This window comes from Lycium ferocissimum, chromosome 3 (assembly GCF_029784015.1).
Source record: "Lycium ferocissimum isolate CSIRO_LF1 chromosome 3, AGI_CSIRO_Lferr_CH_V1, whole genome shotgun sequence".
NCBI classification, from domain to species: Eukaryota; Viridiplantae; Streptophyta; class Magnoliopsida; order Solanales; family Solanaceae; genus Lycium; species Lycium ferocissimum.
This window is the reverse complement of record NC_081344.1, coordinates 64,237,659-64,247,386: the sequence shown is the minus strand read 5'-3', so window position 1 is coordinate 64,247,386 and position 9,728 is coordinate 64,237,659. Positions and strand designations below refer to the sequence as shown.

Sequence of the window (9,728 nt, the reverse complement as noted above, 5' to 3'; positions counted from 1 at the left end):
GGATTCATCTAGATACCAATTGGACTCGCCGAGATACCAATTTGACCGAAGTAGCATGAATAGAAGGAATGAAAGGAGTTTTTCCTACGATGTCTAATAGCCTCTCGCGGATGGGTACAGGGCATCTCCGTACCATTCCATGAGACTCCATTACACATTCGCTCTTGTACCTAGTAGATTGGTAACCTGGGCTCTGATACAAACTTGTCACGACCCAATTTCGGATAGCGCGGGTACCTACCTTTCCCTTCTTGGTAGGCGAACCCTCAATAAATACCACATTAATCAAGTAAAGACAATTTGAATATTCCAATAACTAATTACAATTAACAGCTGAAATCATTAACTAATAAACTCCAAATTTGAGAATATTTACAACCGTTAAATAAATGAAGACTCTTTTCAGGTTCCCACAACCTGGTCTAGACTCGTACAAGAGCAGCTAAATGATACGGATTACAACAACACTATAAAACTCAACCTCCATCCCGAAATAAAATGGGATGAGGCCTTTAGATTAGGCACCGCACATCTCCGAACATGTTGCAATCAATCACCTGAAACACTCTACACCCGAAAAGGGTGTAGCAAGAGCAATATCAGTACAATCAATGAGTGCTGGGTAAGTATCATAGGCCGACAATGGTTAGAGACACATATTAGTAAAAGAAGTCACAAATAAACATGGTCAGCAATTAAATCACGTCCTATATCTATTTCCCGCATAATATGACACCAAGACTTTTAACTCATTCACCTTCCGCTAATAACCACAAGCCAGATCCACCACAATATCACGATAATCATATATCATTAATACCATTCGTTTTTAGTCTAGGTGTCGACTCTTCACTATGATATCTTTACTCTACATCCTTTAGAGGCCAAACATACAACTGATCCTACAAATGATTCACATAGACAAACCAACCAGTAAAAGCCACAGATAATCGAAGACAAGTATACATCATTGCCAAGTAGCATCTAATCCCAATTGTGTCAAGTCTCAATATATCAATCTGAATCCAACATCACGGGTAAACACCAAATTATCTCAAACAAGCCATAATGCAATGCAATGATGTATGAATGCAAATGCAATGTCATGCCAATGTTGTGTACACATGTACTCCGGACGAAAATATCGACGTCTCGGTAGCACAACCCAGTATGACTCGCGAAGTCTAAGTGCCACCCGTCCCAAATCTTTGCCCACAGAGGGATTCTCACCGGTAGCACTCTAGGGGACCCGCGGTGTCCACGAACTATCAACGATTACGGAACTAACATCGGATATTGGCCATGCAATCAACGATTCCAGAACTAACACCGGATATCGGCCATCACACGTCACTCAGGTAAAAGAGTTTTATCACGTATCAACTTCACTCAATCAACGATTCCAGGATGAACATCGGACATCGGTCATCTCACATCACTCAAGTAAAAGAGTTTTATCCATTATAATCAGGAAATCAACAATGTATCATGAATGGATGAGAATGTATGCAATGCATGGGTCAACATCAATAGTCTGATCAGTATAACAAGTACCAACACTCGGGTATGCCAACAATATATCCAAATCACAAATATCAACAGTGGGTATGCCAACAATATATCCGAATCACAAATACCAATAGTGGGTATGCTAACAATATATCCGAATCACAAATACCAACAGTGGGTATGCCAACAATATATCCGAATCACAAATACCAACAGTGGGTATGCCAACAATATATCCAAATCACAAATACCAACAGTAGGTATGCCACCAATCTATCTGAATCACAAATACCAATACTGGGTATGCCAACAATATATCCGAATCACAAATACCAACAGTGGGTATGCCAACAATATATCCGAATCACAAATACCAACAGTAAGTAGGCCAACAATATATCTGAATCACAAATACCAACAATGGGTATGCCAACAATATCGTAATCAAGACGATAACAAAATTCAATATTTATCAACAACTCATGGCATAAAGCTGGCACAATAGAACAATTAAATTACAATACAATGGGGTGACTAGTCCCAAACACACAACAAGTTAATCAAATCGATATACATTATTACCACTTCCCTAAATCAGCCTATTAGCTTAGAACAAGTAATCTCACCCTACACTCACAATCATTCGTCACAAATCAATCTAGAACTCAGTCACAATCGTTAATGCATTTTATCCTTCCATTTACCAATTAGATTCACTATTAATGGCATAACACAAATAATCACATATTACGGGAATTCTCATCATTAGACACAGAAAATAGATATCACCTACTACTCCCAAGTCACATAAAATCCACCGATATTCAAGAAAGCCGCATCATACATCCTAAAGAATCTACAAGCCACAAGCCCGAACACACAATGACACATCAATACCATCCTAGGATTCCATCCAAAATCTCCAATTTCTACATATGCATTCTCCATTCCTTATATTACATGAATATGAAAAACTAACCGGAGTCTAGCGAAAGGGAAGCCATAACCTACCTGGCAGCCGAACAGGTGTCATCAACCCACAGGTTGCCTTGTCTTTTGAAGCGTCTCCAAATAATCAAACTCTATCACATATGAATTATATGTAAGAAACCATGAATAATGATACCCATATTGGCTACTTTCTATTCGAGTCAAATTTCAACCCTTAATTTAGGAAAAACGGGTCGCAAGGGCAAAACGGGAATTTTACGACCAAAATACCAAATTCAATGCCAAAAGGTCAAAGCCTATTACTTTAATTATACGAATACTCAATTAATTCTCAAAATCATCATTAATATGAAAACCCCCCAAATTTGGGTCTAAGAACCCTAACTTCAATTTGTGAAAATCAACTCTAGAATCGAAGATTAACAAGCCTAGATATGACATTATGTAGCATGAACAACAACATTTAACCATAACTTAGGAATCAAAATCATTTTTAAAACCCTGTTATGAAAAACCCCATCAACCCTCTTTTAATCTTAAGCTTCTAGGAATTTCTAGCATGATTCTTACTTAGGAAGGAAAATAGAAGAGATTAGAATTATAGAACTTACTTCCAAGAGAAGTCTGACCATAAACCCCTCAAGTCGCCTCCAAGCTGGTAAGAAAATATAATAGAAGTTATGGGAGGAAATAAGGGTTTTTGGAGGCTTTAAAACATAAAAACAGCTCGTCAAAATCGCTCCGACAGTCGCCCTTACCGCTGTAGCACTGCAGCGGCCATCCTTACTTGGAAACGACACCTGGAACAATCCGGGAACCTCCCGAACACAAACCAAATATGCAGATATACATAAAAATGCTCTACGAACGTACTCACGGGCTCAAAATTTCCAACGGAGGCTTCATTGACCACATCAACCCCCGACGGCCTAAATATGAACTTTCCAACCCAAGTCCCAAAACACAACTGAGTGCATTAGGACCCGAACCAAACCCACCAATCAATCACAAATGGTCATTCAGACCTCTCGAAATCGATGAATTTTCAAAAAAAAATCTGTTCACCCAAAGGTCAACTCCCGGCTACCGTTTTCACTTAAAGCCAATTTTTTCTAGAAAACATTCCAAAGCCTAAAACGATGCCTAGGAAGTCATGCCTACTATCTTATCAAGTCAAAATAGTTCTAACGAGACTCAGGAACGGGTCAACGAGGGAAAAAATAGAGCATCACGATAACGACAAAATGGGTCATTACATTTCCTTTTAAAGTATAACACAATGGGAAAGAATAGCATCATACCAATCAATATACACCTATATCTCCAATATACTATTGATATACACCCATAAAGATGTAAAAATAGTATAAAAGGAAAGTTTTTACCTCCTTCTTCCTAATGTCGCACAAGATTCAAGAGGTTTCTAGGAACCCCAGACATGGCAGACATCAGGGGAGGCTCAAGCTTAATCCCCATATACTATTTAACCTCCTTACTTATGTACAATTTAACAGTATACATAGGAGACTGTAGTGTATATTAGTTGTCATGCCAAACACACCTTAATACGAAACTGTATATCACCTATTTTAGCTATTTAATTACTCGAGTGTAAAGTCTTATTGAGACGGGGTTTTACTAAATCACTTATCAAAGAAAACAAGGGACAATATACTCAAAGAGGTACAAGACAGTTATGAATCAAAGTAGAAAAAAATCAACTCAAGTGTTGTATAATGCTAGGATAGGTGATACTACAAGGAATTATAAATCTTAAACCAAAAGTAAATTTATCCAGGAATCAACCTTAAAATCATTCTCAAGTATAAAGGCAATCAGTTTATACTTAAAGCCAACATGTGAAGACTAACATTTCATTTTTTTTACATTTTCAGTAAAGAACACATAAGCATAGTCATCTAACTTAAGTACCTACTTCCAAAGGACTACACAAATCATCACTAACTGGTTCCTTATAGCTAAATGGACTGAAATGGGTCATCCTGTGTTTTCAAACAAATAAGCAGGTATTCCACAACTTACCAGACTTGATTTAAGCAAAGTTTACATAAAATAGGCAAACCATGGACTTACGAAGCTCTATTTTAAGCTAAAGTCTTTTAAAATGAACCACAATTTCTTTGTAGGTGAGACACAAGTTCAATGCACAGTCACATAAGCTTAATATCCAGGATCAGTCTAAACTTATGAACTCAATTATAGCTGATCAATTTGTACCTTATAAATCATTTTAAATCAGGAGTACCCACATAGTCACTTAGGAATCACCTTATAAGTTAAGCAAATTAGCAAAACATGGTTTAACTTAGTCAATCAGTTAACTTCTTTCCAAAAATTCCAACATTATGTAGAGTTTAAATCAAACAGATTCTCAGAGAAAAAAGAATAAGTCTATAGTTAAAGTTGCTTGGACAGGTTTCATGAAGTTCCTAATCTTTTGAAATCATTGTAAGTTTAAACAACCAATTACATTGATTGAAGTAGCCAAGTTTAGTGTAAGATCTCAACTGAACCAATTCCCAATTACCAGAGAGTTTAAAATTTTAAAAAAATCATTTTTAGAAATACCTATGTATTTTTAGGTTCTTTCAAATCAAATCAATTCCTACAAAATCCAGATTCCTCTTTTAAAACAACAAGTTCTATAGGTTAAGGTTTTAACTTAAATCTACCAATTAGTTGTGAATTTAACTTAAGGTAATCTTATATTAGAATCAAAACCCAACTTTCATTCATATATCCTCATCTTAAGGGACACAAGCACCAAACTATTAACATAGGACAGTAAATGAAGATCAATCAAGATTCGTTGTTTACTAGTTTAGAAAACATAGCTTGCCATGGTCCAGCAACAAGCACACAGGTTTCATAAATTAACTATATCACAAAGAAATCAGTATAAGCAACATTTATAGACTAGAAGATTACTTAGTTATTTTCATGTCTATATATAGGTGATCTGAATAAATTAATGTAATCAAATATCTTTTAAAAACAATAATGAGGTTCATTTGGAAAAGATTACTTCGTACTAACAAAACGGCAGAAAACCGGGCTCATGTAAAATCATCAAATAGCCCCAAACAACTTAAACTAAAGAGAGGGATATTCAAAATAATTTGATTAAGGTAAAATCCTAGTCACTATATATTTAATGAAAACACATTATCTTGAACTTAAGCTAAATTAATGAATTATTATACTAATATCATAATTTACTATTATCCTAGCATTGAAACATAAGAATCATTACACTAAAATCATACTAATGTACAAATGAACTGCCACAGCAAACTAAAAGGACAAATAATATAACCCAAACAGGAATTTAAACTAACATAACTAAAAAAATGTAATCAAATAAGAACAGGGGTTACCTGGGGTAAAATTTTCAAGAGAATGAACCTAAGAGCTTTCTCCTCCACACTCAACCGCACACACTTATAATACTTTAAAACTTAAAGTCAATCCAAAAATTAAAGGTTTTTAAGCAATAAGCTAGAAAACCCTAGGTATTCAGATTGTTTTTCAAACAAAGAGATTTTCAGTTGCTTCCTCTTTTTTGTCAAACACCAAATTGGGTTCTATTTGTAGAAATAGAACCCCTAAATAAATAAAAAAACCTCATCCCCACTGATGTGGGATATGTAAAAAAAATTCAATGCTTGTTACATGAAACAACAATCAATAGTTAAAATAAAGTCAAATACCAAATGAAAGGTCGGATTTCACTCTGGATCTGTCGATCCTTCAAAAATATTTTGAATCAATAGATTTCGTCTATTCAAATCCACAACAAAACAAAAGTAATTAAAACTACAGCAGTGTTTGACCGTTATCACACGAAACGGAGAATAAAAATAGTGAAAATAAATATGAATATATCGTGTTTGGATCGCAACGTGGATAAAAGAGGTGAAGCCAAAAATGTTTTTCCCAAAATGGTAGAACCACACTGCGTAAAAGGCACCGTACCTGCCTTTTACCGCTTTAGGAACCACAAATGACCAATATAGGTGACGTCGCCTACTGGCGGCGCAAGGGTTTCATCGAAACCCTAGAAAATGAGACGAGAATGCCCCTCTAGGGCTGTTTGGCTAATGGCTTCATCCCTTTTATGTTTTATTAGACTGGGTCGGGTTAAGGACCGAACCCGGCCATTTTAGAAAATGACCCTTTTGGCCCACTATGTATATGTGTGTGTGTGTGTGTGTGTCTATATATATATCTGTGTCTGTGTGTGTACGCAGTATACATGTGTATATGTATATACACAAGTATACCTATGTATATATATGTATATTCACGGATTTTCTTGAGTATATAAAAAGATTCAATGAAATAACCCCAAAATAATGTCCCACTTAGTTGGGCTATTTTTTAAAGGAAATAAATACTTAAATAAATTAACTTACTAACTAAATTCTTAAAATTATAAATAACGACCTTAATTAAAAATAACCATAGGTTTGGTCATTTTAATTAAACAAAAATATTATCCATTTGATTAATTCAATGGTAATTATATTTAAATCATAATGACCCATTTATGCAGAAAATTAAATTGTAAAATTGAGTATTTATTTTAAATATCCAATTTTCTTTGAATTTTAAAAAGAAGTGAACTATTTTAGTTTTCCTGATAATGCTAATATTAATCTAAATATATGGGAATTAATTTTCAAAATGATTTTAATATTTATAGGAATTATTCTACCTAATAAAGGGATAGAATATTGTCTAAATAGTTTTCAAAAATCATTTTGGCTTCTAACAATGCCTACTTCACTTTATTATATACTCTAGGAGTTTAAAATAAATTGCAGGAGGTCAAAAATTAGGTATCAACAACTGCCTTTTCGGTGTTCGGGATGGTAAAACCATCACTAAGCAACGAAATTTAACTAACTCTAATTTTTGACTAACCTACTCCAATATTTATCACTTGCTTTATGCAATTTTCAAAATATATGGCCGACCCGGGTCTTTGGGTTTCCTACATATCTCAGGTTACATGAGAATTCAGGCCATTTGTATTTTGACTCAATCGTGACTTCTAAATGCATTTAAAGCAAATTCTTAGATCTTCCGGCTGTCAAGCTAGGAAGTCCGGTGTGATTTGTAAGAGTGTGACTGACTCTCTAACATTGAGTTCGCCTACATATCCCTGTTCTTAGGAATCAAGTCACTTATAGTTCAATTCAATCGGAGGAAAGGGATATCCCTTATGCGGGAAGGCCTTTGTGTGTTCCGGTGTGTGTCCGACCGGTTACGGAATAATAAAAATAGACAAAGCACATAAGAAAATAAGCAGTTTTGTGTGGCTGAGCATGGTGAGGAGTGATCTTCCAAGTCCTGGCCGGAGAGCTTGATTCTCATGGGCACCCTATCTCGACCGGCTGCGTAAGAAAAAGTTTCATGTTTGCTCCGCAATCTGTTTGGATTTGATTTGATCGACCTACTCTTTGGCCGCTAACAAATCTGCTTCCATCTGCTAAGTAATGTTGATTTTTGGATGACGAATACTGCGGTTATCTGACCGTATTTACATTGTCTTGTCATTTGAGCGAATACTACAATCTCCTGACCGATTTCATATCGCTTTGTGGTCTTGCTATATCCAACAATTTATATGCCTTTCCTTCTTGGCAATTGAAATAAATGCCCTCTTGATACGTTTATGTGAATGGCGCTCTTAGCATGTTTGTATGAATGGCCCTCTTGGCATGTTTGTATGAATGGCCCTCTTGGCATGCTTGTATGAATGGACCTTTTAGCAAGGTTGTATGAATGGACCTCTTAGTAAGGTTGTATGAATGGCCCTCTTAGCATGCTTGTATGAATGAACCTCTTGGCATGTTTGTATGAATGGCTCTCATGGCAGCAGGAAAATAGATAGGCAATGGCCCTCTTTGCAGCAGGAAAATAGATATGAAATGACCTTCTTCGCAGCAGGAAAATAGATATGCAATGGCCCTCTTGGTGGATAAGAAAAGTGATGTGAATGACATAGATAGCCCCTTCGGCTGAATCGTCTTTCTTTAGGTTGTGATCCTCTTGGTCGAATATGTCGTATTGTTTTACTACGGCCCTTCTGGCCAAACATTTGCCATTGTGGCAGCTTCCAGTCATTTCATACCCATTGTGGCTTAATATTTTTCTCCCGTGGCCTTTCCATCCTTTTATAGCCCTCGCGGCTATGTATTTTGCCCTTATGCTTTGATCTTTTATAGCCCTCGTCGCTAGATATTTTGCCCTTATGGCTTTTGATCTTTTCCTAGCCCTAGCAGCTGGATACTTAACCCTCATGATATTGTGATTTTTCCTTAGCCTTATGGCTTTTGTCCTTGGTGGTAGTTGAAACTTTATAGCCTTCGTACATTCCGAAAGCCGGATCTCAGCAGTGGTCTGGACTTTCTTTAGCCAAACGTTTCCTGCACATGAAGCAAGGTTAGAAAAAGGATCATCTTCTGATGTTCTGGGACTTGCATCAAAAATGGGTTAGTTTTTCCTATTTCAAGTTGATTTGTGCTGCCAGCGCTATCGCATCCTTGACTTTCTGGACCTGAAAGCCCTTTAGCTCTTGTATTCGAAAAATAGGCCTACTCTCATTATGCAGAAAAATCATTTTTGTAATGCCACCATAAGGGTATCTAATTTGTGGAAAAATAAAAGCATTTTCATGCGCTTTGAATGAGGGAGATCCTTTCTTCCGCGAAATTTTTGAGACCTTTTCTCAAAACTTTTGCCCCAGTTTAAATTTCGGTCTACAAATTCTCATGCCGAATCTTTCGAAAACCTCAAAATTTTTGCCCTAGTTTAAAGTTATGGGTTGGCTGATTTTTTTAGTGGATTGACGGCACGAATTTTTGAGATCCTCTCAAAAAATTTTCCCCAGTCGAGCGTGCAGTAGTCCTTGCCTTTTTGTGAAGTCTTATCTCTGAGGCTTCCTAGGGGCTTTCTTGGGTTTATTTTTTGATGTGACCGAGCTCAAAAAGCGCCTACGTATCCTATTGCAACAGGAATTCAAGTCGAATGTAGTTCAGAATAAAAAACAGTGGACTTTTGGTTTTTACTAATAAAGCGACCGGGTCCCAGATGGACTGCCTACGTATCCCACGGTGGGGAAATCAGGTCATTGCGTAGTTCATGATACAAAAGGTATTTTGTTTTGTCTATACATTACAAAACGATTATAAGCAAAAAAAAAACAACAATACGAAACAGTCAAGCAAAAGTTATTTCCG

At 36.2% G+C, this 9,728-nt stretch overlaps 1 long non-coding RNA gene across 1 annotated transcript in view; it reads right to left on the bottom strand.

Moving 5' to 3' along the window:
- Positions 1–250: 250 nt before the first annotated feature.
- The window catches only part of LOC132050386 (uncharacterized), a 15,365-nt gene continuing 5,887 nt past the window's right edge, over positions 251–9,728 (bottom strand). Inside the window, exon 3 of the long non-coding RNA XR_009413400.1 lies at positions 251–567. This is a non-coding gene — a long non-coding RNA (uncharacterized LOC132050386). The remainder of the gene's footprint in view (positions 568–9,728) is intronic.